The sequence below is a fragment of the Schistocerca piceifrons genome, chromosome 1, assembly GCF_021461385.2.
Source record: "Schistocerca piceifrons isolate TAMUIC-IGC-003096 chromosome 1, iqSchPice1.1, whole genome shotgun sequence".
Taxonomy (NCBI): Eukaryota; Metazoa; Arthropoda; class Insecta; order Orthoptera; family Acrididae; genus Schistocerca; species Schistocerca piceifrons.
The window spans coordinates 216,805,979-216,832,289 of record NC_060138.1 but is presented as its reverse complement, the minus strand read 5'-3'; positions in this window follow the sequence as shown (position 1 = coordinate 216,832,289).

Below are 26,311 nucleotides of genomic sequence, written 5' to 3'. Positions count from 1 at the left end.
ACTTCATGACTTTAGCCTTGAATGAACCCTATTGTGGGGCTCGATCTATTACTGCCTTCCGCTCATTTCTTTATAGTTAAGTTTTGACGCACATTAACTTTGTTATAGCAGGTATGAAAGAAGATCAGACTCATCCTTTGTTAAAGGGTTCAGAATGAGTGGCCTACTTCGTACATCTTTCGGTTGTCAACTTTTGGTTTCTGTACGGAGAGCGCTACCGTGAAAGCCAAAGTGCAAATACAGAGCATTATGGATCTTCTTAAATGCAGGACGTTTCCAATAGTGGCTCTTTCGTCTTGTCAAGGCAGAAAAAGGAGGATAGAAGAGTCTGTGGCACTGTTCTAGCACCTTCAAAAAGGGCACCGCATTCAAAACAATCTAGAAAAAGCCATACGTTGAGTCTTATCACTGGTTCACAGTGGATAACTTATGCCAATAAGGGCACTTTATTAATAGAACTATAAGGGGCATTTCAATGGAAACAAGACAGATGGAAAAATTAAGTAAACTGTTTATTATTTCAAAAGCAACTGCCGTAATTGTTAATACATTTATTCCACTAAGACAAGATGGTCAATGCCTTCATAGAAAAATGTTAGTGGTTAGCTACGGAACGATGGTTGTGCATAGGCGTGCACCTCTCCGTCCGAAGTGTCTTTCTTCAGAACTCCAAAAATATGGAAATCGCATGGGGAGAGATTGGAAATTTATGGAGGATGTGTAAGGCCTTCTCAGCGAAAGTTCTGCAACGTAGTCGAAACAAGTGCCGCAACATGAGGGCCCGCTCATTTTACTCATTTTTTCCATCTGCCTTGTTCTCATCTGATTGTCCCTTATAGAAGAAAAACTTTCACAAAAAGTGAAGCAGACTGTACCAAGTCTAGGTATCACAGAGGCTATAATTATTTGTGATTATTACATCATAATTCCATAAAATATGAGTTTCAAATTGTGTAATAAATTGCTATGATTTCTAGTTAATAAAAGTAAAGTAATAACAAGCTTTTATTCATTACTGTTCCTCATAATATCAACTATGTAGCGGTAGATCGGAGGACATTTAAACTGAAGTAAAACTTCGTCCTCACGATCGTGCTACTGCTTTTCCCATTAAATGTTTAGTGAAAGCATTCTTTTTCTCACCATGTCGTTCATCGTCTTATACGCAAATATATTAATAGAATTCAACTTAATTCATCACTTTCTTTGAAACAAAGTGCTCAGGGGGGCAAAGGTTATGACCTACTGGTCGACGTAACTTTAAACATAATATTCCTTTTTCTTTACAATGGAGGACGCGTTCCCGTCTGTGTGTGCCCACTAAATTCAAATCGAGCGAGGTAAGATACAGGACTCACATTCGGGAGGAAGATAGTTCAAATCCCTTTCCGGCCTTCCAAATTTACCTTACCCACGGTTCCCCTAAATCGCTAATGGCAAATGCCTGTATGAATCCTCTGAAAAGGACACGACCGGTTTTCTTCGCTATCATCATTGATGTCGGATACATAATCAGCTCAGTTACGAGAAGAGATTAGGAGGCTCAAATGGCTCAAATGGCTCTGAGCACTATGGGACTTAACATCTTAGGTCATCAGTGCCCTAGAACTTAGAACTACTTAAACCTAACTAACCCAAGGACAGCACACACTGAAAGGGTACAGTACCGCCCGACATTGAAAATAGGTACAACATACTTCATTATTTTTGTCAAAACAACACATTTTTTTTGTAAAATAACTCAATTTCAATTAATACAGCGAAGCCGGATACCAGTGTGGGAAAGAATGACAATTTATTTATTTAATTGATCACATGTGCACTCCCACAAAGTAAATCCCTACATCCAGTTTGGTGAGATCTGTGAAATGAATGAATGTATGGTCGTCTGCTAACCGCAGATAGTGAATGTGAATATATGATCATCTTTGAGTCGATCCTTTGGCCACCTTTGGTGGGACCAAAGAGATGAAATTTCCCAGAGCTTTGAGCGCCTGAAATGTGGCTGACGAATACGATAGCAAGGTGATTCCCCCACCTCGACACAGGTGCGAGAGGACCTAGAGAACGGTCACGTTTCAGCACTCTGCCGCTGGATCTTGTGCTGTTAAGACCTTTTTTAGTTGTGCTCCGTAATGACGAAAGAGTGGAGACATGGTATGCATGTGGAATATTTAAGAGTAGTTTGAAATACACTCCTGGAAATTGAAATAAGAACACCGTGAATTCATTGTCCCAGGAAGGGGAAACTTTATTGACACATTCCTGGGGTCAGGTACATCACATGATCACACTGACAGAACCACAGGCACATAGACACAGGCAACAGAGCGTGCACAATGTCGGCACTAGTACAGTGTATATCCACCTTTCGCAGCAATGCAGGCTGCTATTCTCCCATGAAGACGATCGTAGAGATGCTGGATGTAGTCCTGTGGAACGGCTTGCCATGCCATTTCCACCTGGCGCCTCAGTTGGACCAGCGTTCGTGCTGGACGTGCAGACCGCGTGAGACGACGCTTCATCCAGTCCCAAACATGCTCAATGGTGGACAGATCCGGAGATCTTGCTGGCCAGGGTAGTTGACTTACACCTTCTAGAGCACGTTGGGTGGCACGGGATACATGCAGACGTGCATTGTCCTGTTGGAACAGCAAGTTCGCTTGCCGGTCTAGGAATGGTAGAACGATGGGTTCGATGACGGTCTGGATGTACCGTGCACTATTCAGTGTCCCCTCGACGATCACCAGTGGTGTACGGCCAGTGTAGGAGATCGCTCCCCACACCATGATGCCGGGTGTTGGCCCTGTGTGCCTCGGTCGTATGCAGTCCTGATTGTGGCGCTCACCTACACGGCGCCAAACACGCATACGACCATCATTGGCACCAAGGCAGAAGCGACTCTCATCGCTGAAGACGACACGTCTCCATTCGTCCCTCCATTCACGCCTGTCGCGACACCACTGGAGGCGGGCTGCACGATGTTGGGGCGTGAGCGGAAGACGGCCTAACGGTGTGCGGGACCGTAGCCCAGCTTCATGGTGACGGTTGGGAATGGTCCTCGCCGATACCCCAGGAGCAACAGTGTCCCTAATTTGCTGGGAAGTGGCGGTGCGGTCCCCTACGGCACTGCGTAGGATCCTACGGTCTTGGCGTGCATCCGTGCGTCGCTGCGGTCCGGCCCCAGGGCGACGGGCACGTGCACCTTCCGCCAACCACTGGCGACAACATCGATGTACTATGGAGACCTCACGCCCCACGTGTTGAGCAATTCCGCGGTACGTCCACCCGGCCTCCCGCATGCCCACTATACGCCCTCGTTCAAAGTCCGTCATCTGCACATACGGTTCACGTCCACGCTGTCGCGGCATGCTACCAGTGTTAAAGACTGCGATGGAGCTCCGTATGCCACGGCAAACTGGCTGACACTGACGGCGGCGGTGCACAAATGCTGCGCAGCTAGCGCCATTCGACGGCCAACACCGCGGTTCCTGGTGTGTCCGCTGTGCCGTGCGTGTGATCATTGCTTGTACAGCCCTCTCGCAGTGTCCGGAGCACACCGGTGTCAATGTGTTCTTTTTTCCATTTCCAAGAGTGTATTAATTTCTCTATTTCAGGAACTTTTGTGGGGAGAATTAAATGTCAGGCAGGTAATATTAATGGGATTGTAATAATCTTCGGAAGTGACCAACGGTCACAATGAAACCACGTGTAGCAATGAGTTGAAATACTTCCGTGTGCTTAAGTTAAGCTGAATTACTAGCGTGTGTACAATAAGTTGAAATATTTAAGAAATAACGTGTGTACCATAAGTTGAAATATTTAAGAAATGGCGTGTGCAGGACTTGAAATTAGAGACGAGTACTTCCACGTGGTGAGTACTGTGTGAGTCTCAAACTGTGTATGAGACAAAAGATAAAGAGAAGTACTCGTCCATGGTATCAGTTGAGGACTCGCGTGTGTGATGAATACGTTCCTAATATTACTTTGCGTGATATGATTCCGTGTGACGCTAGATTTAAACTCTGAGAGAGAATCAAGGTGAGTCGGCCGTCTATCCAGCGACGCCACTTGGCTTGCATTGCACAGGAAGACGTGCATATATCTCCAGAGTTCATAGTAGGAAAGTAGAATGACAAAGTGGGGCAGTGTCGTGTGAAACTGGGATAGATATTGATTGAAGTGGGAAAGCTGAAAGTGATAATGTTGTGACTATTCCCTGTGTAGTATTTCATGTTATAGTGTGGTGTATGTCATGTAATTTGGGTATGTGTGGTTTGCATGGGAGAGTAGCGAGGTAGTTTCAAAAGATTAGTGGGTTATGCTTGTTCCTTCGGTACCGCTCGGTCTGGAGGAAAGTTTAGTGATGACGATTGTGAGAGTCGAAGTGTGAGGTACAATAAAAGATCCACTATCCTATCCAGAAAGTGCACTGTAGCGTTAAAAATAATTACGAGACCATAATATAGAGATTCACCATTGTAAAGCCATGCCCACTGGGCGGAATTTCTCATGTGTTATTGTTGTAGGTTATAGAATTTGTGTGTTTAGGTTAGAGAATTTATCGGAATAAATAAGATAGTGAAAAGAAAAAGATTGGTGGACTTTTCCTTCGAATTGTATGTTGTAATAATGTCCCGAATTTATAATGTGTGCGCCATTCATATTCAGTGCGGTGGCCGTTAAATAAAAGACAAAAAGAAAATGTGGTATTGCCAGTGCGTAGTGTACAGTCAGAGTTCTGTAAATTACTGATAGTCAGATGCGTGTTTCCGTTGCGTATTAATCATATAGGAGGATAACTTGTAACTTAAGTGTGAATACTAGAGTTCATGTTACTCGATAAATAAGAATGAATCCACTCGCTTGGCAGACCACTCATCTTGCAGGCCTGACTGCTTGATGCCACAGTATGAGCAAGGCATGTGGGTGCCTCTCAACACATCCATGCCCGAGGCAAGGTTAGGAGGAAGAGGAGATTAGTGTTTAACGTCCGTCGACAACGAGGTCATTAGAGACGGTCCACAAGGTCGGGTTAGGGAAGGACTGGAAAGGAAATCGGCCGTGCCATTACAAAGGAACCATCCCGGCATTTGCCTGAGGCGATTTACGGAAATCACGGAAAGCCTAAATCAGGACAGCCGGACGCGGGTTTAAACCGTTGTCCTCCCGAATGCGCTCAGTCGTGCTAACCACTGCGCCACGTCAGTCAATCTCAGTCACGAAGTGGTGCTGCGGCTGTCAACATTATTAACGTTGAAGTACCATGACCTACACTTCTTTCATATTACAGTGTAGCCCATAACATACAGGGTATTTAAAAAAATGTGTCACATATTCCAACAGAAGGTAGTATTAGTCGAAACTAGAAGAAAAATACCTGTAAGTGACCGTAAACCAATACGTTGGAGATATGGACCGCTGGAGATCCACAGTTCACAACCTAAATTTTATTCACAGATAAGGCAGTATTAACAAGAGATAGTACAGGAAATTGGCACAGTACGTACTTATGGGCAGATGTGAATGCTTGAGAAATCATGAAGGTGAGGCGCCAGGATCGCTTCACTATCAGTGTACGGGCAGGAGTTGTTGATGATTCATAGGGCCATATACTTTACCAACAGGTGCTGTGTAATACCGATTTCTGCATTATGAATTACCTGCGCCATTGGATAACGCTACCCTTGCAGAAAGAGAAAGACCGTGGTTTGTGCACGACGGGACACAACCCACTTTCTACCGATCGTGCGACGGTACCTTAGAGAATCCGTCATGGCTGGTGGCTTGGTCGAGGAGTCCGGTAGCATGATCTTCCCGCTCGCTGGACCTGAATCCTTTGGATTTCTGGCAATAGGGACATTTAAAGGCGTAGCGTATGGCCAACTCATCCACAGTATGCAGACGTTACAGGAGCTTCTGAACAATGCATGTGACGCAATAAGAACGGAGCGAGGTATATTTGAAAGAGTTGTGACTGACTACAAAGAAGAGCTGAAGGACTTGTCAGGATGCATGGGAACCACATGCAGCTTTGCCTATAGTGTCTGCCTCTGGGTAACAGATGGGAATGAGGGGACACATTGGCCCACATCTCAACGGGTATTGCTTTCGCGGCATATTATTACGGCAGCTTTTCATCTAGTTTTGATCAATACTACCTCCCGCAAAAAAGTGGCACATTTTTATACACCCTGTATATAACGTTGAATTTTCTTTCTGTAGTTGATTCCACAATGACTAATTTCTATGCGCTACCTTTTTCTGACCTCTCGGCCCCAACACGCCTGCTACTGAACAGTCCTCTGCTACTAAAAAATGGTTCAAATGCCTCTGAGCAGTATGAGACTTAACATCTGAGGTCATCAGTCCCCTAGACTTAGAACTACTTAAACCTAACTAAACTAAGAACATCACACACATCCATGCCCGAGGCAGGATTCGAACCTGCGACCGCAGCAGCAGCGCTGTTCCGGTCTGTAGCGCCTAGAACCGCTCGGCCACAACGGCCGACTCTGCTACTAATAACCACTCTGGAAATAGCGTCTCCCATCACGAAACCGACAACGACTGGCAGAACGGTGTGCTGACCACAAGCCTCTCCATATACGCATCCAGTGACGCCTGTCGCCCGAGGAAGACAATGTGGTCGGTCGCCAACGTTGAGCCTTCCAACGCCTGTTCGGAAGGAGTTAAGTTTTTTTTTTTTTTAAAGAACAGAAAGAAAAAACAAAGACACAAAAATTACGTATAGCTTCACTCTTAGATGATGAGCACTCAATGATATTTATATGCACTCTAGACTGACATAACACTTCGTTTAAAGTATTACACTATAATCTACGCGAGATGAGGAGGTTCAAAATGTTTCAAATGGCTCTGAGCACTACGGGACTTAACTGCTGAGGTCATCAGTCCCCTATAACTTAGAACTACTTAAACCTAACTAACCTAAGGACATCACACACATCCATGCCCGAGGCAGGATTCGAACCTGCGACCGTAGCTGTCCTGCGGTTCCAGACTGTAGCGCCTAGAACCGCTTGGCCACTCCGGTCGGCAGATGAGGAGGCAACCGCCATTTTGTCCATTTAGAGACAAACTCTGATATATGCTCCAACAGGTAGTGATGATTCCTTCAGCATCACTTCCATCTGTCCCTCAACTTCTTTGTTATTGTCAGGTAAGACCTAACCGTCTCCTATGGATCCCAATAGCCAGTTCCAGTTCACTGGTGCCGCGTGCCAACTAGCAGTCGACGGGATGACATTCTGATCACTCGCACCACAAACTGACGTGTCAGGTGCTTGAGAAATGTAATCTTCCTGAGTTCCTTTTGAAATTAGTTCTGATAGGTTGTTTAATGTCATCTAGTTTCCTCGGCTTTCTTTTGAGTTCTCTGTCCCCACTCTTGTGCTAACCTCTCCATCTCAGAGTGATATTTGCACCCACCCCACTACTTCAATTATTTGTTGAATGTTTTACAATTTCAGTCTTACCCTATACGGCTTCCTCTAGTACCATGGAACTTATTCCATGATGTCTTAAGACTTGTCCTGTTGTGCTGTGAACGGCATTTTGCTCTAGTTTGGCAACAGCCTAACTGCGTTGGCAGTGTAGCGGAACCTCTCTGCTTCAAATTGGTTTATCTTGGAGAACGAGGGAGCTTTGGAGGAAGAAGGAAGTTGGCGGCAGAGTATGCAACAGTTTTCTCGACGGGGCGCAGGTTTGAAGCGCCACCGTTTGTTTGCTGGAGGCTACGCTGGACAAAGCGGTTAGCGGCTCGCACGGTGTGTATGGGAGACAGAGCTTGCGACAAGCGGCCTGCACATAACGTGGCTCTGAAGGACAGATGCGGAAAGTGAAAGTCAGCTGTTGTATTGATGTTATATTTGCTGCAGGTGGTGTCGCTCGGCAATAATACTGTTGGCCTTTTTCTTTTTGCGCTGCGGTATTAGACTTTCCATCCATTTCTCGCTGCTGATCTTGATGATTAAAATTTGTGTTCTGTTCTTGTGCAGCTTTATTTTAGAGACTAGATAGCTGCTCAGAACATATTTGATAATGCTATTGGGTAATGAGGATGGTACTACACAGCCAAGTAGTTCAGGTCAACTTGTGGAAACAGCTATTAATACGAGGGTTGTAACTTAAATAGTGGCAACTATTTATTCATAACCGATACAAAAGAGTTACATGTTTGCACCTGTTTCCGTCCTTCAAAGTAGTTACCAGCGTTGTGTAGAACCCGTTGTCAGCGATGTAGTATACTGTTAGCAAAGCCTGTTCTGTTGATGGAGCGAAAGGAGCGGTTTACTGCCTGTCGAATCTCTGGAACAGTTCTGAAGCGAATGTCACGAAGTGGTTCATTCATCTTCGGAATCAAATCAAAGTCACAAGGACTTAAGTCCGGGGAGTATGGTGGATGGTACAGTACTTCCCAGTCCCATTAACCGAACACTGCACCCACAGCTTGCGCTGTATGATGGGTGGGTTGCGCAGAAAGTGTGGCCTCTTCTTCCGCAAAGCTTGTCGCAGTTGATGCTCCAAAAACGAACAGTAATACAGTGCACTGACGTTCTGCCGTGGAGGAACGTAATGCGTTAGGATAACACCATCACAGTCGTACACGAGAACGACCGTAACTTTCACCATACTGGGGCTCTGACCCACTTTCGACTTTCACGGCCACTGATAAAGACGCCATTCGTTGGACTGGCGTTTCAGTTTTGGCTTCGTGGCATTCCCCTTCAGAGCTGTTCCAGAGATTCGACAGGCAGTAGACTGCTCGCATCGCACCATTAACAGAACAGGCTCCGCTAACGGTATACTACGCCTTCCACATCGCTGGCAACGAGTTCTACACAACGCTGGTGTCTACTTTGAAGGACAGTAACAGGTGAAAACATGTAACTCTTTTCTGTCGGTTGTGAATAAATAGTTGCCACTATTTAAGTTCCAACCCTCGTAAGCTGGTATTAGGCTACGACTGTCGCTATAATCATTAAAGTTGAAACAACAACCGTGCTAGTGGGTTCAAGGAGATTGTTTGTGCAAATGTCTATTACTGAGCCGTTTCACGTGTAGGAGCCGACATTGTATCGTATTTCTATGGAATGACATAGACTGATGTTGGATTCTAATGGACCTGTTACCGATGAGGCGATGGCCGGGTCGGGTCCAGCCATTTTTAAAAAAGGGAAGCTATATTCCATCTCAGATTATGTATCACTCAGTGAGCATTAACCTCTAGTGCTATTAGATTCTTTTCTAAAGTGTGAAACTGTTAATTGGTTATTGATTTGTCCTGGTATCACTTGCCATGTTTATGTGGACCTCGTAAATGGTGCTGGTGAGAAGTGACACCATGAATCCTGCGGTCTGTCCATAAATCCGTAAGGGAACGAAGGGGTGGAGATCTCCTCTGAACAGCACGTTGCAAGGCATCCCAGATATGCTCAATAGTGTTCATGTTTGTACAGTGTGGTGACCAGCGGAAGTGTTTAAACTCAGAAGAGTAGAAGAGTATTCCTGGAGCCACTCTGTAGCAATTCTGGACGTGTGGGGAGTCGCATTGTCCTGCTGGAATTGCCCAAGTCCATCGGAATGCACAATGGACGTGAATGGCTGCAGGTGATCAGACAAGATGCTTACGTACGTGTCACCTGTCAGAGTCATATCTAGATGTATCAGGGGTCCTATATCACTCCAACTGCACACACCCCGCATCATTACAGAGCCTCCACCAGCTTGAACAGTCGCCTGCTGACATGCAGGGTCCATGGATTCATGAGGTTGTCTCCATACCCGTACACGTCCATCCGCATTTGAAACGAGACTCGTCCGATAAGGCAACATCTTTCCAGTCATCACCAGTCCAATGTCGGTGTTGACGGGCCGAGGCGAGGTGTAAAGCATTGTGTCGTGCATTCATCAATGGTACACGAGTGGTCCTTCGGCTCCGAAAGTCCATATCGACGGTGTGTCGTTGAATGGTTCGCACGCTGACACTTTCTGATGGCCCAGCATTGAAATCTGAAGCAATTTGCGGAAGAGTGGCACTTCAGTCACGTTGAACGATTCTCTTCAGTCGTCGTTGGTCCCGTTCATTCTGAATCGTTTTCCGGCCGCAGAGATGTCGGGAATTGGATGTTTTACCGGATTCTTGGTATTCACAGTACACTCGTGAAACGGTCGTGTGGGAAAATTCTCACCTCATCGCTACCTTGCAGCCGGCCTCTGTGACCGAGCGGTTCTAGGCGCTTCAGTCTGGAACCGCGTGACAGCTGAACCATTTTTTAGCTACCTCGGAGATATTGTGTCCCATCGCCCCTGCGCCGACCGTAACGCCACGTTCGGACTCACTGAAATCTTGATAACCTGCCATTGTAGCAGCAGTAACCGATCTAACAACTGCGCGAGACACTTGGTGTCTTATATAGGCGTTGCCGCCCGCAGCGCCGTATTCTGTCTGTTTACATATCTCTGTATTTGAATAAGTATGCCAATACCAGTTTCTCTGCCGCTTTAGTGTACATACATTGTACTTAATTATGTACAAAACAACTAAAGTCCACGAAACCAATTCTTTCTTTTTTTTCAGACATATTACTCAAAATGGATCAAAGGGCTCTGAGCACTATGGGATTTAACATCTGAAGTCATCAGTCTCCAAGAACTTAGAACTACTTAAACCTAGCTAACCTAAGGATATCTGTGACCAAGCGGTTCTAGGCGCTACAGTCTGGAACCGCGCGACCGCTACGGTCGCAGGTTCGAATCCTGCCTCGGGCATGGATGTGTGTGATGTCCTTAGGTTAGTTAGGTTTAAGTAGTTCTAAGTTCTAGGGGACTGATGACCTCAGACGTTAAGTCCCATAGTGCTCAGAGCCATTTGTTGAACCTAGACTGAAGCGCCTAGAACCGCTCGGCCACAGCGGGCGGCTCAGACATATTACTATTATTATATTATTATTATTATTATTATTATTATTATTATTGACGGTGATTGAAGTTGTGTAAATATCTTTATAAGCATAACTGTTATACAGTCGATGCTATTAATTTCATACTCTTATATGTATCTGAATTTAAAAATTTGTGAACACGCAGAAGGTATAGTTAAGAGCCGCCACTGCCCGTATTCGTTTTGTCGGAACAACGGGACATTTAAGCTAAACAAGGGACTTCCGGTAAGGCTAGCCCAGCAGGGCTGGCAGGGGCCGCGGCCACTTTGGGAGCGCGCTGCAGTCGGCGCCGTTACTCAGCCGGGCCGGCGAGCTGCGCGTCATTAGCAGGGGTCGCTGATCGCTATCCGCCAGCTGCCGCATAAACACCGGCCTGCGTCAGGGCAGCCAGTGAAGCCGCAACGCACCACACCTGGTCTGTTCTGGACTGGCCGCCACCGCCGCTGTTTCCATTACCGTCGCAATCTGTCGCGGCTGCTAGCGCTCTGTGCAACCACTGTGCGTCGATCGACTAGAAGCTACTCTGAATCAATTAACGCGGGGCTCATTAGCAACAGCTCTGCTCAAGTTAAGGGCGTTCTCAAAGACATGAATTGATATCTTTGTTAAAGCATTGTTCAGGGGAGCCTATGTAATTATTTTTTCCTGCCATTATTTCGTTTTGTTCTTAATATTTAGCAATTAATATCAATGCATTCAAACAACACTTCTTTCTGAACAAAAATGTTTCAATGTATCTGTATCTATCTTTACTATAATAGTGCCTGTTTTTCACTACTTAAACTGGACAGTCAAATGGTAGGGTCTGTGCCGTGAAGACACTGGTGACGTAAAGCCACGTTTCGTGATCTAGTTTTCGTGCATGAATGCACAAATTAAACATTTAGCTCAATATGTGGACCTAACCAATGTGAATTGCAGAACGACAGTGCTTAATATTGAGAAACCGTAAACTTTGTAGCTACAAACAGGCCTGACATTATCGACGACGTCATAATAGAGACAGGGACTAGTGACTATGATGTCATCTAGAGCCCCGGATGTACGATATTTTCGAATCGGGGCAAAAACTTGGTAGTGCCTCCCTCCCACCCCACCCCTCCCCCTCGAGCGTTTGACAGAGGGCGACAAAATTTTTTTAAAAGTCGATTTTTCAAAAATATGTTCATTTTGTAGTGCATCTCTTTCCGAAGAGTATGATGTATAAAACATATATCTTTGAGAAAATGTAAGACATGTTATTTGGCTCAAAATGGTTCAAATGGCTATGAGCACTATGGGACTTAACTTCTGAGGTCATCAATCCCCTAGAACTTAGAACTACTTAAACCTAACTAACCTAAGGACATCACACACATCCATGCCCAAGGCAGGATTCGAACCTGCGACCGTAGCGGTCGCGCGGTTCCACACTGTAGCGCCTAGAGCCGCACGGCCACTCCGGCCGGCTGTTATTTGGTCTTAAGTGTCCCAAGTGCAGTGCCATGCCCCTTCACACAACATTCTCTTATCGCTCATCACTGTATTTGGCTGTGTGGAATTCAAAAGTGCATATAGGTTTGAAGGTATCTATTATAAGATGCCTTCAAACCTAATTCAGGACAGTGGATATTAAAATTACCAGTGGTGCATCTCCTGTTGCCTGTCGGCCGGTTTTACATGCTACCACCCATAAAAAAATCTCTCAATTAATACTGGGTGGGATTAATTGTGACCGGAAGAATAAGAACTTGCACTCTTTATTTCCTCACCATCTCCTCCGCCCATCGCCCCCCTCCCCCCCGTTCACCGCCGTGATGGCCCTCCGAAGTCCGTCCATAACTACCGCCGCGCCGATTGGGTTGCCTACAGGGAATCCATTGTCTCACAAGTCGAAAGCCACCTCCTTACCTTTCACCAACCAACTGACGTCACCCATGCCTCTTCCTTCCTCCAGAAGACCATCACTGACGCTGCGAAAGCCCACGTTCCTAACAAATTCATCCACCCTCGCTATCCTACGCTTCCTCCACATGCCATCCTTCTTCTCCATGAATCCCACAGGCTCTGCTGCTCGTTCCTCCCCACCCGTGATCAGGATACACTCCTCCACCACTATCAATTACAATGACACATCTGAAACCTCCTCACAGCAAAGAAATGCCGGGACTGGCGCCAGACACGTACACACCTCAACTCCGTCCTCCCTGTCAACTCCTCCAAGTAATGATCTGCGTTCCATCGCCTTAATGGTAGCCATCCTGTCCCGCACTACCCTCTTCTCCATCACAACTGTCCCTTCTCTGACAAACTGAGTAAGGCTAACCATTTTGCTTTCCGCCTCTCCGAGGTCTTCTCCATTCCTGACGATCCCCTTGCCCTTCTATTCACGTTTCTTATATGTGTTATAAGATATGTTTTATGTGTGTTTGGCCCGCCGGAGTGGTCGTGCGGTTCTAGGCGCTACAGTCTGGAGCCGAGCGACCGCTACGGTCGCAGGTTCGATTCCTGCCTCGGGCATGGATGTGTGTGATGTTCTTAGGTTAGTTACGTTTAATTAGTTCTAAGTTCTAGGCGACTGATGACCTCAGAAGTTAAGTCGCTTAGTGCTCAGAGCCATTTTTTTATGTGTGTTTGAGAAGTGCCCGTACCTGCTTTACCCGACCAGTGTGTGCTGCGACGCATCCAAACTAGTGGACGATGCCAGGGCTAAAAACCTGTCTCTAGATGTGTCACTGGGGAGCATGTAACACCATGGCTCTAATGCTGTACGGATTTATTTTGCCTTTTGTTTTCATTTACTGTTACATCCCTGAGCTTCTGTAAATGTGTTTGTTTGAAACGATAACACAAAACTGTATACTCCTTTTTTTTGTAAGAACTTTAATGTCTTGGTTTGGTTCTATGCAATGTAGTGTATCTGTCATTTAAATTCTTTGTCCCATTTGAAGGGAACAAAACTTACTGTGTATAATTGTAATTTTGTGTGAATAATTTTTTGTAGAAATGTCAGTATGTGCAAATGTTCTGTTTTATTTAAAATGTTTGTTTGCTGTTATGTAAATTGCTGATCCTCACTTAGGGTTCTTAGTTCTTTAGTATGTAAAAGATGTTGTGGTTCCCCTCGGGAACGGAACTGAGTAGCGCGCGCAATTGTGGTTGGCCTAGGTAGAAAAGGTGGAATCGAGAGTCAGTCGGGGACGAGCCACCAGTCGGGGACGAGGTACCAAACTGTGCACTGCTACGTAAAAATTGCCTATTGTGCCGGTTCCGAGAGAGGCTTTTTCTGTTACTTTCCAATGCCTCGGATGGATGGATAAATAGCTGGAACTATTCTGGAATTTGTATCTATCATCGCCACCAAGAAATGACAAGAGTCCAGCAATTCTACCTGCAATTCCACCTACCAACATGCAATCGCCACCTCATTGCGCAATCACTGCAATGGAGCACTACAGTAATGTACAGTGAAGGATCAGCTCATTGGATGTTTTAGTGTGCATAAATATAAGGTAACTTATAAGTGAATTTATGTATCTACCTTGATTTTTTCCTTATCATAACACCTCCCAGGTTCCTCTCCGTTTGAACTAAAGTGATTACCGAGTGTCCCTACTGAAAGAACATTAAAGACCAGTGTTTTTGCTAATTAATGCCTCTTGAACATAGTAAAAAGAAAGTTAAAGTTAATGTGGCAAGAGAGTGAGTTAAAGTTAATGATGCTTGCTGAAAATAATTTTCCTACTAAAACTGCTTATTAATGCGTTGTTGCCAACTTCAAATTAAAAGTACTGAAGACTGAGGCTTATAAAGTTTTGCTTGGTAAATGATCACATTACTGCCTGTTGTAAATCGCAGAAGGTGAGTCAGTACCTTACATATATATTAATTTTGTCTCTCACAGTAGTAAAAGTGGAAAACTGTAGTTGTGAAACGTTATATACTCATGTTTGCTAAGTGTTTGTCTCTCGTGTATTAGAAGCGCGTATTAATAGTATAACAGGATTCACAGTTTGTCTATTGTGTTAATGCTAGGTAACAAGTAACGGAAAGACCACTAATTATGAAAACCATAATTTCTTTATTCAAATGATAGTGAGAAGGAACGTGTTAGTGGATTCCAATTAACTTTCATTTTTAATAGTAAAGTACTTAACTGAGGGAGACTTTACCTACGTCCAATTTATGATCCTGCAGTGAATGTTAATAGTAATGTTATAAAGACCATACAGTTTGAACAAACTCTGAAAGTAATAGTGTGTTTCGGTATCTGTTATAATTTTGCAAATAGTTTGTGCTACTCTAACTATTAGTTTCAGTCTTACCGTAAACATATGTATGTGTCAGAGTTCATTGCACTCGCATGTGACAAAGTATAGGTTGTGTTTATCCGTTAAAATTACTAATAACTATTTTCTTGAACGAGAATGTTAATCATTCTCTTGCGTAGTTAGGCTGGCGACCGTTTTCTTTATACGTTAAACAGTGCAGATAGGCAAAATTTTGTTTGTTACTGTTCAAATATTTACGTAATTCTGACTTTCATTTCCGATAAGCCACCTCCGTTAGGTACAACACGGTCAACATAACAAAATTCCTCTCAGAGGGTAACACTGCTCTGTTCCTTTATACCATAATTGCTTTAATAAGACAGTTTTGTTTCACAACCTGCCTCCAGCTTCGAGGTTATGGTATAGCAGTAGCAGAAGGACAGGAATGTTATACGTAGCTTTTCCGTGACAGGACTGATTTGTTCTGTTGGGGCATCGTACGTGCTAACCCAAACTTGGTATTTGATTGAATAAGCTACGTAAATACGCTGATGCAGTGTTATAAGCAGACTAGTTGTGTTGTGCCGGGCCTGACGCGGTCAGATCTAAAGCTTTCAGGAAAAAGGGAAAAACTAGTGGAAAGAATTAAAATAATACAGCAGACAGTTTCGGCTCATATCTACGGAATAAAAGAGATGAGACAGCCAGTCTGGAACACACTAAAACCTCACGCCTAAAAGTTTAGGCCAAGATCCAGACGCATCACAAAATTTTAAAAGGTTGTCCACATTCATCTCGTCATCATTTAAAATAGAGGCCAGATCCTCACCTAAATTTGCTTCTGTTTGCTTATCACAATATAAAGTGCACTTGGGCGTACCGTGACGTCAGAGACCGCGAGGCCGCGTGGGGTAGCCGCGCGGTTTGAGGCGCCTTGTCACGGTCCGTGTGGCTCCCTCCGTAGGAGGTTCGACTTCTCCCTCGGGCATGGGTGTATGTGTTGTCCGTAGCATAAGTTAGTTTAAGTTAGATTAAGTAGTGTGTAGGCTTAGGGACGGATGAACGGATGACCTCAGCAGTTTGGTCCCATAAAACCTTAGCACAAATTTCCAAATTCTTTTTAGAGACTGTGAGGGGGGGGGCGGGGAAGGGGGGAGGGTCCTCTCGCCGGAGTAAAAGGCCATGCGTTACTTGACAGTGCCCAAATTCGGAAGCGCGTCAGGGCCACTTCATCCTGTCGGAGCGACCAGCATGAGGAACTCCACGGCCAGATAGTTGATCCCACCACCTCCTCACTGCCAGCCACATGGATCTATGACGCAGTAAAGAGAAGATACCCTGCAGGGGAAAGGCCCAATCTGTCACGTCTCCGTGCAGCCGTCCTGCACGGCTATGTCTGCTCGCTCCTTTCTCCAGATTCCCACATGTTCGCTATCCCGCAGAACGATGCCAGCTTTCCCCAGGGTTGATGGAAGTTCGGTCGGTCGTTTATTAGGTGGACCATTTTCTCTGCTGGGTACATGCGCGGCAATAATTGTAAGGCACTATGGGAATCGGGGCAGATGGGAAATTGTTTGCCCTGAAGATGCCTCATCTGCTCCTGTGCCTTCAGGATCAATTGGAGCTCTGTGTTAAATACAATATATTCATGGGGAAGGCGAACTCTGAAGACGTGGTTGTAAACGCTGCTGAACAGCCAAGAAACCCCCTTGTTGGGTTCAGTGTGCATTACTGTAAAACTGAAATGTTTAACTAAAATGAAACTTCCTGCCAGATTAAAACTGTGTGCCCGACAGAGACTCGAACTCGGGACCTTTGCCTTTCGCGGGCAAGAGCTCTACCATCTGAGCTACCGAAGCACGACTCACACCCGATACTCACAGCTTTACTTCTGCCAGTATCTCGTCTCCTACCTTCCAAACTTTACAGAAGCTCTTTCGCAGGAGAGCTTCTGTAAAGTTTGGATGGTAGGAGCTCTTTCGCACGAGAGCTTCTGTAAAGTTTGGAAGGTAGGAGACGAGATACTGGCAGAAGTAAAGCTGTGAGTATCGGGTGTGAGTCGTGCTTCGGTAGCTCAGATGGTAGAGCTCTTACCCGCGAAAGGCAAAGGTCCCGAGTTCGAGTCTCTGTCGGGCACACAGTTTTAATCTGCCAGGAAGTTTCATATCAGCGCACACTCCGCTGCAGAGTGAAAATCTCATTCTTTAACTGAAATGATAGATAACAGAGAATGATACGTAAAAACTATAGCCCAATCTTTATTATAATGTGTTAAGTCTCAGCTAATTTTGGGCCAGTGTAGGATCCAAGATGGAGATCTGCTCCAGTCTTGACGCAAAAGTTTAAAACCAGTCATACTCATCTCTGAAAGGCAATGCTTTGCACAAATCCCCTAGTCCCTCGTCACTTGTTGTCGATGATAAAAAAGCCCTTCTACACTTTTAACAATAAGAAATACAAATACATTGTATGCAAAAGGATGTGGTTCATTACTATCGCCACTTTCTCTACATTCACAGACATCTCTTGAGGACTAGTCATGCGAGGCCTCTTAAGGCTCTGGGTGTTCATATTGCCCAACAGACCACCCAAACTGCAGAGAGTCTAGGATCGAGATTTAGGCTTCATGGAGTTCTGACGAGCTTCTTAGCCCCATGTGCCTGAGTGAGCCTTATACAGCCGAGATGCATGTTCTCGAGAGATTGCCCGGTAACAACTTTCTGCCCCGTCCTCACAATCTGAGCGGTTAAGCCAAGATCCCTGTTGCCTGAGACATGAGACGGTAATCGGCGTGCTGCACAGTTGTCTCTGAAGCATGCCCAGAGCTTACAGTTACAGAGGACTGGCGGCACTCACCAGTCCAGAGATCAGGAAACCCAGAACGACAAGCTAGCACCTAGTAAATGTGGAATGTTACAAGCCGTCTGGGTTGCCTTCTTCAATTTATACTAAATGCCCTTTCCGCGACTGGCAATAGGCAGGACACTTTAGTTGCATCTACTTAGTCTCATGACATTTGTTTACTACAGGAAAATGTATTTTATAAAATTTCAGTGGTCGTTGGTAAAGGGGATAAGAATTCCAGTCTCTGAATATGTGTACGTGAGAAATGCGCAGCTCGCACACTGCTCTGAATGCGGCAGGTGTGTCGTGTGCACTCAGTGCTTTGTGCTGGCTTGCGCATGACAAGCGGCCACCTACGGAAGCTTGGGGAACCTATCGCTCTTTTTCATTAAGTTGGGGTTGACGGCATGTGCCACGACTCGGCCCTTGAGATGGCCGATGACAACAGTTTCAAGTGCTTGCTGGGACACCACAATTTATGGCGGAAAAGTACAACTCTTGGAATGTGGTTTGGCCCTGGAAAATTCATTAGCTATGATTTACCCTTCGTTAGCTGACGTCAGACGGAAATGCCTCGGACAAAGTAGGGAGGAAGGCGTGCTCTGATTAGCCCGTGACTGGCAACATTCCGGGGTGGGGATTTGGTAAACGTGACACTGACACGCTAGTGGCGTTTTCGGCCAGATTAGTGCAAACTGCCAAGTCGGAAGCTCGTGGAAGAAAAAGACACACTACTGGTTTGACAGTGGATGAGGACAAGTTGTTAGTTTGAAGCGCTTGGAGGTTGAGTCCTGACGAGCGAGATTCTGATTTTCCACTTTGAGCACGGTCTTCCAACTTATCGCTACAGTAGATTGGTGAGAGTATACAGCAGCACGGCTCACTAGATGGAGTTTACTGTTATGTAAGAAGCGTACCATTGCCAGAGCTCCACTAAACCAGATTCGTGCCCTAGTATCGTTTATTGTGGTATTCAGTCGATCGCTGGAGTTACTAAAACTATCGTTGGGTTTGTAATGCCACAATGAAGCATAGCCAAGGCGCAACAGTTGAATAAGTGAACACTCATGCCATCTGTTGGATAGTTGCGCAAACAAAAGCACAGGTGCTTCCGCCTGGCGGCAGTCAAATGAAATAGCTCTACGAGTAAGACAGTATCTGAATAGTGCTGCGCTCGGAAGAGGAAATAAAGAAGCATTAAACTAGGATGATATTATTACGTATAGTAAAAAAATTAATTTAATATTAGTTTTTTATATATATATATATATATATATATATATATATATATGTATAATTACTGTAACTGAATATGGTAATGTTATGGTATGTCCATTTGTAAATAGAGTACTTGGCATAGTGTAAATTAATGTTTAAATGTGAGGGAAATCCCCGAGAACGTGGACAATGAAGGTTGGCGCGTGAATTTGGCAGTAGAGAGAGATGTTTTGTGGAACTGTTCAGATGCGTAACAGAGATTACGCTGCGCGAAAGTGACGGCTTTAGTACGGTACGGTAACGTTGCTTATAGACAGTTAAAAGTGAGCTTACAACAAACACGAACTGGATTTATGGTGTGTAAGCAAGTCAAATGGACAATAAGGCTTGCTGGATGCAACAGTTCGACGGAGACGGCTTGTGAGCGATATAGTTGCTGTTCCCGCTCAAAAAACACATGGCACGCCTTGTGGAAGTCTGCGTAATTCACGACGAACTGCAGCGACCAGCAGCAAGCTATGAAGTGACCAGTGTCTGCAGCTAATGTTGCAATGTGATCTTACTACCTTATGAGATCCATTGATGAGCTTACGCTAGCACAAGCAACGAACTAGTAGTTATCGTACGACAGTGTTTTTATGAACAGTGCATTTTATACCGCCGCCATAACAAGTACATTTATCCGTAGCGAACCAGTTTATGTATTTATAAAGTCAAGTTCTCTACAGTTTTTTTTCGGTTTTGGTTCTCTACAGTGTAATGTCTGAGTGAAATAATAAGTTTGTGATTCAAACTGCATTCCAGGAGTGTTATTCATTATTTACAGAAAATAGTTCATTATTATCCCAAATCCATCACTGTGTGTGCGACAATACCAGTAAAAAGGTTATATTACGTGAGTATCGGCGTATTAATGCAACAAGAGGGTATAATCGGAGTTAACGCCGAAAATTTCCAACAAACGCCGGATTATACAACTGACAGAAGACGCCAGGTACTGTGCCACATTAGTTACAGTTCAACTCGATGTAGTGGCTTTTCAATACATTATCAACGTAAAAACCCATTCAGTTTCATTAGAACAAAATGATTCTAAAGTAATGTTTTTAACATCTCTAGCAACCATCGGTTCTATAGTGTTCATTGATTATACAATTAAAGAATTTGTTGCCACCACAGTATTCATTGTACTTTCAGTACAACGCAAATTCAGTAATATTAAAATTATTACTGACAGTTGGTGTAGATCAATCTAACTTACAGCAAGTTCAAGTGTTTATCATATGTGTGTGTATATTGTGTTACGTAAATGTTGTTCACCTCCTATGCGTGATTAACGTACACCAGTTAGTGCTTTCTGTTCAGTCACTTCAAAGAGGTTATTTTTGTTAACGAAAATCAGAATTCATTTAACATTCGATTTCTTGTGCGCCATCGCCAATATATATTCACTAATTCCGTGTAGTAGTCTGAACTACATAGCAAAGCTATTCACTCTTATCACACGTGATAGCCGCTTTCCAGACGTCCGATGCCGCATGGTCTAAAAATATTAGAGTACATTCGGATAGTGGCATCGCAGGTTGTATCGGATTAATGATTTAATGTGCACCTAGGATATGGTAGCCATCCCTTCGGTTGCCTGTCCTGTTAGCTGTCACCGGCAATTAAATTTGTTTTTTCATAGAATGTTGATACAAATTGTGACATTCCTGGCTGTGGCCGCCAGTATTTATGTTGCTAGAAGCTCGCCTTGATGCAGCTCCATACACGTGAAGTAGCATGTGGTACAAAAGTGGAGTGAGGTACAAGCAGCGGATGGTACAATATGGTCCATTCCCATGGGAGAGTCCGTTTCTTTGTATTTAACCCCGCTAATTCTGGCACTACTGAAAAGACGAGTGAAATAGATATTGGTGTCAGCGGCATTGAGAAGCAGCTGGAATGGTTAAAACAGAAAAATAGAAACCCAACTAGCACTTTCCTCGCATGAGATCCTGAAAGCCATGGATCAGGGTAGTCAGGTAGATGCATTATTTCTTGATTGCCGAGAAGCATTTGACATCGCACGACACCTACGTTTATTATAAAAAGTGGGATCATATGGGGTATCAGACGAAATATGTGACTGGATAGAGGATTTCTTAGTAGGAAGGACACAGCGGGTTATCTTGCATGGAGAGTCATCGACAGATGTAGAAGTAGCTTCGGATGTATCACAGAGAAGTGTGTTGGGTCCATTGCTGTTCATATTGTATATTGTATATTAACGATCTTGCGCACTATATCAACCTCGGATGGTTCAAATAGCTCTGAGCACTATGGGACTTAACATCTATGGTCATCAGTCCCCTAGAACTTAGAACTACTTAAACCTAACTAACCTAAGGACATCACACAACACCCAGCCATCACGAGGCAGAGAAAATCCCTGACCCCGCCGGCAATCGAACCCGGGAACCCGGGCGTGGGAAGCGACAACGCTACCGCACGACCACGAGATGCGACCTCGGATGGTACTTTGGGGTCTCCCCAGATCCCATTTCATTGTTATACGTTCGCAGCATGCGCTAACCAACTTCATTGGCCAAATGTCCTTGAATACTGTTTGCACCAGTTGCCAGCCAACTATGAACGAGTGCGTGTCATCTGTTGTTTCCAACGGAGACAAGGATATTGTGGGGTCAGAGCGGACCCTACGGTACCTTATATGGAAGTGCTCTTTGTAGCAGGAATTTGGGGACTGCATTGGGGAAGAACCTTTCTTCGTAGGCGTTTAACCTGCCAGTGCATGCATGTATTCTCTTCTGTTCGACCTCTTTTCTTTCTTAGAAAAATGGAGCACTTTTATAAGGAGAAATTAGTGTAGAAGACCTACAAAGGTGGCAACGAGAAGAACAGCGTAGTATTGGTGATGAGCCTGAAGAGTTGTGGAATGAAGGAGAAGACAAGATATTCATGCTGAGGACTGTGGGGCCTTGCTCACTCTTCGCTAATACGGTACCTACGGGATGCAGCGTTCTCGGAATGCTGTAGAACAATTTCAAACAAATAACATTAGTAGTTTTATTTCCAGTTTATGATAGAAAGATCCTCCATGGCATACATCAACTGTAAAGTTCCTTCTACAGAAACAGAGACTACTGGGTAATAGGTATAAAGCAAAGCATGTGGCTATAGATAGAGAGATACTGAATGAAACTAGATTGGAATTTGGGGACTTAAATTTCTTTACAGCAAATGTCACTAGCGAGAGGCGATGTGAAAACGGAACAGTTCTTGCTATACACAGAGTCCAAGGAACCACTTGATACGGATCTGACAGCGTAGCACTAACCACGTTGCAGACTGGGGCCGATCTTGTGCAGCCGAGGCCAGCAGGAGCTGCGTTTATATGCAGCTGTTGTAGGGTGCGCGACTGGCGCGGAGCGGTCCGATTCCGCGCACCATTGGTCGTCGATTCTTCACTGCCTTCTCTGGTCTTTCGTTTCGCATCTTTGTTCCGACGTTTGTGGTTATGCCAGAAGAAGGACCAAGACGATCAATTCGACGTCCTCCCTGATGATAAAACCTCACTTCCAGAAAGTTTTCCACCTACTCAGCCTTCACCGTCCTATGATGACAGATGTAGAACTTTCTATCTGGGAAAAGACTAACCAACTATTTGGACAGATACGACTCTCTTGTCCCAATGGCATGCCAGAGTACCTGCTAGGAACACTGTTATCCATCTCCCGACCTCCCTGAAGCTAAAGGAGATGCTGAAGTTGCAGTCGCCGAGGTCGACGACCAACGAAGAAGTAACTCGCACGGCATCCACATATGAACCTGGACAGCCGTTCACGAGGCTCATGAATGAAATTGATGTGAAAAGCTTTGATAGGTCTCTTGCTCTTCTCAGGCCCGTTGAAAGATTCATATCTAAGTCTTGATGACATGTACTGCCGGAGGATTGCCCCCCCCCCTTCCCTTTCCCCATCCATCTCCAGACCTCCCTGAAGCTAAAGGAGATGCTGAAGTTGCAGTCGCCGAGGTCGACGAGCAACGAAGAAGTAACTCGCACGGCATCCACATATGAACCTGGACAGCCGTTCACGAGGCTCATGAATGAAATTGATGTGAAAAGCTTTTATAGTCTTGATGACATGTACTGCCGGAGGATTGCCCCCCCCCCCCCTTCCCTCTCCCCCTCCCCCCCCCCCCCCCCCCAATATTTCGTTCTGTGATTTCAGGCATGAGACCGAAATATTTTGTTGCGAGTATTGAGGTTTGGCTCAAAAGCTAGCTGTGAAGAAACAAAACAAAACAAAAGGATAAATTCGCCGCTTTCCGAGACTTGTGGCCCACCTTTTGCGAGAACCGCCGGCGCAACTACTCGCCGTCTGAATACTTCACAGCTGAAAAAAACTTTCCTCAGTTTTAGAGGGCGGTGTGGTTTCAAAAAGTATTTCCAGCAAAACCCGACAAAAAAGGTTTAAAACTTATATCTGGTTTTGACACAACAACGTTTTATTTCTACGGCGGGATCCCATTGAAAATGGCACCATAGAACAAAAGAAAGATATATTAATGCCAACCCAGTATGTGCTGCAGCTAATGGAAAACTTCCATGGCAGTCACAGTAACATTACCGACGGTAACTGGTTCTGCTTATATGAATTAGCAGAACAGCTACAAAGAAAGAAACAAATACTGATAGGAACCCTCCAGAAAAATGAAAAAAAGAATCCGCCTTCGCTCGTCTCAGCTAAGGACATACCACAGGGCAGTTTAGGATTCTTCTTTCAGCCCAACAGAATGGTGGTAGCTTTCAAAGAAACTCTCTACCATGCATGATGAAGGGACGATAAATCCACTAGGTGGAAAACCGAAAATTGTTGAAATTTAAAACACGTCAAAAAGGGGGTGTAGACGTTTATGACCAACTTTGCCACAGTTACTCAACTAAAAGAGCAAACACACGTTGGCCCATGAGGTATTTAATTGTGTCCTTGATACCGCCGCCTTAAACAGCAGTATTTTATTCAAGCTGAAAGAGACAAAATGTACCTGTGCCAACTTCTTGAAGTCTCTGGTTTATTCGCTAGCAGAACCCCACATGAAAATACGAGTGTACAGTGCAAGGCTCCGAGCCGAGATAAGAAGCATCCTTCATCTTGACGAAGAAATCACGGCTCCACCTGCTGACGTGGAGCCTCTAGAAAAACAACGAAGACGGTGCAGTTTTTGACATCACAGTCAGGAAGGAAAAACCAAGAATATTTGTCACCTTTGCAAAAAGCCGGTTTGTAAACGCCGTGTACATTCTGTCCAGGTTTGCAGATCTTGCCATAAAGTCCAAAAATAATGTATATACCGCACTTACAAGCGGTTTGTATTTTTGTTATATTTTGCCATTTTATTTGCGTAGGTTAAACAAAATTTTGTTATGAGACTGGACAAGTGGTGTTAAAAGACCACTACAATGAAAACGGAGTTTCACTCTTTAGTTATGTCGTATTTGTGTTTTGTTTTTATTTACTTATTTTTTTTCAAATGAGCTATTTAGGGCACAAATATTTTGTTCATTGCAATGTTTTCATGGCTGTGGCAGAGCTTTCAGTATTTTATTTTGTAGATGGGCGCAAATATTTCCTGTAGGATGTATAAATTAATATTTGTATAAGATGAATAATACATTTATGTTTCTGCCTTCTGTTACTGACTTTTTTTGTTTCTCCTCAGCATGTCACCCTGCACCTATAGTAGCTTCCACGTGCTGTAATGGGACACGTCCACGAAGACATCACGATATCTTATGTGTCCCATTTCTCCACTGTACCGCCGTAGGGTCAAGGGTAACCTCAGACTTTTCGCAGATGATGCAGTTATCTACAACGAAATACAGTCTGAACGAAGCTGTTCAAATATTCACTCAGACCTTGATAAGATTTCAAAGTGGTCCAATGATTAGCAGCTTGCTTTAAATGTTCAAAAATTTAAATTGTGCACTTCACAAAACAAAACAAAAGAAACATAGTATTCTATGAATATAATATTGAGTTAAAGCTGGAATCTGTAAACTGATACAAATACTTGGGTGTAACACTTTGTAGGCATATGAAGTGGAACGATCACATAGGCCCAGACGTCGGTACAATAGGTAGCGGACTTTAGTTCATTAGTACAATATTAGGGAAATGCAGTCAGTCTACGAAGGAGATAGCTTACAAATTACTAGTGCGACACAGTCTACAATATTGCTCAAGTGTGTGGGACGCCTTTCTAGCAGGGCTTGCAGGGAATATGAACGTATACAGAGAATGGCAACACAAATGGTCACAGCTTTGTTTGATATACAGCAGTATGTCACTGAGATTTGGAAAAAACTGAACCGGCAGACTCTTGAAGACAGACGGATCCGGAGATAGTCTACTACAAAGTTTCAAGAACCGGCTTTAAATGATAACTCGAGGAACAGATTACAACCCCTACATATCGCTCCCATTGGCATCGTGGCGGTAAGATTAGATTAATTACAGCAGGCACTTAGTCCTTTAACAACCATTTTCCTGCGCTCCATACGTGAATGGAACGAGAAAAAGTCCTAATAACGTACCCTCTGCCATGGACTTCAGTGGTTCGCGGAATATAGATGTAGATCTCTGAATTTCTGGTTCTCTGAAGAATAACGCGACATACAGTATAGACAGATTACATTTTTAGTTTCATGCACTAACGTAAGCGTTTTGCACAGCTATGCAAGCGAATAAGCTGAGAAGTTCGTATAAAGCACTGCACTGTTGACATTTGCCGATTTATCACCACGAACTTCTTCCGTGCTCGCCGCTGAGAACCCTAACTGTCTGCTCATTTTGCCTACTGCCGCCAGAGTGCAGCACCTCACTCGCTTGTGGAGCAAGTTCTACAGCGTCCACATTTAAGAGATGCTTTACAAAAGTCTACATGTAAATAAACAACTAAACTTAACGCGTAATACTCACGGTCGGACGGGAGGTACTCAACTGTATTTTTAATTTTGTACTGATCGTC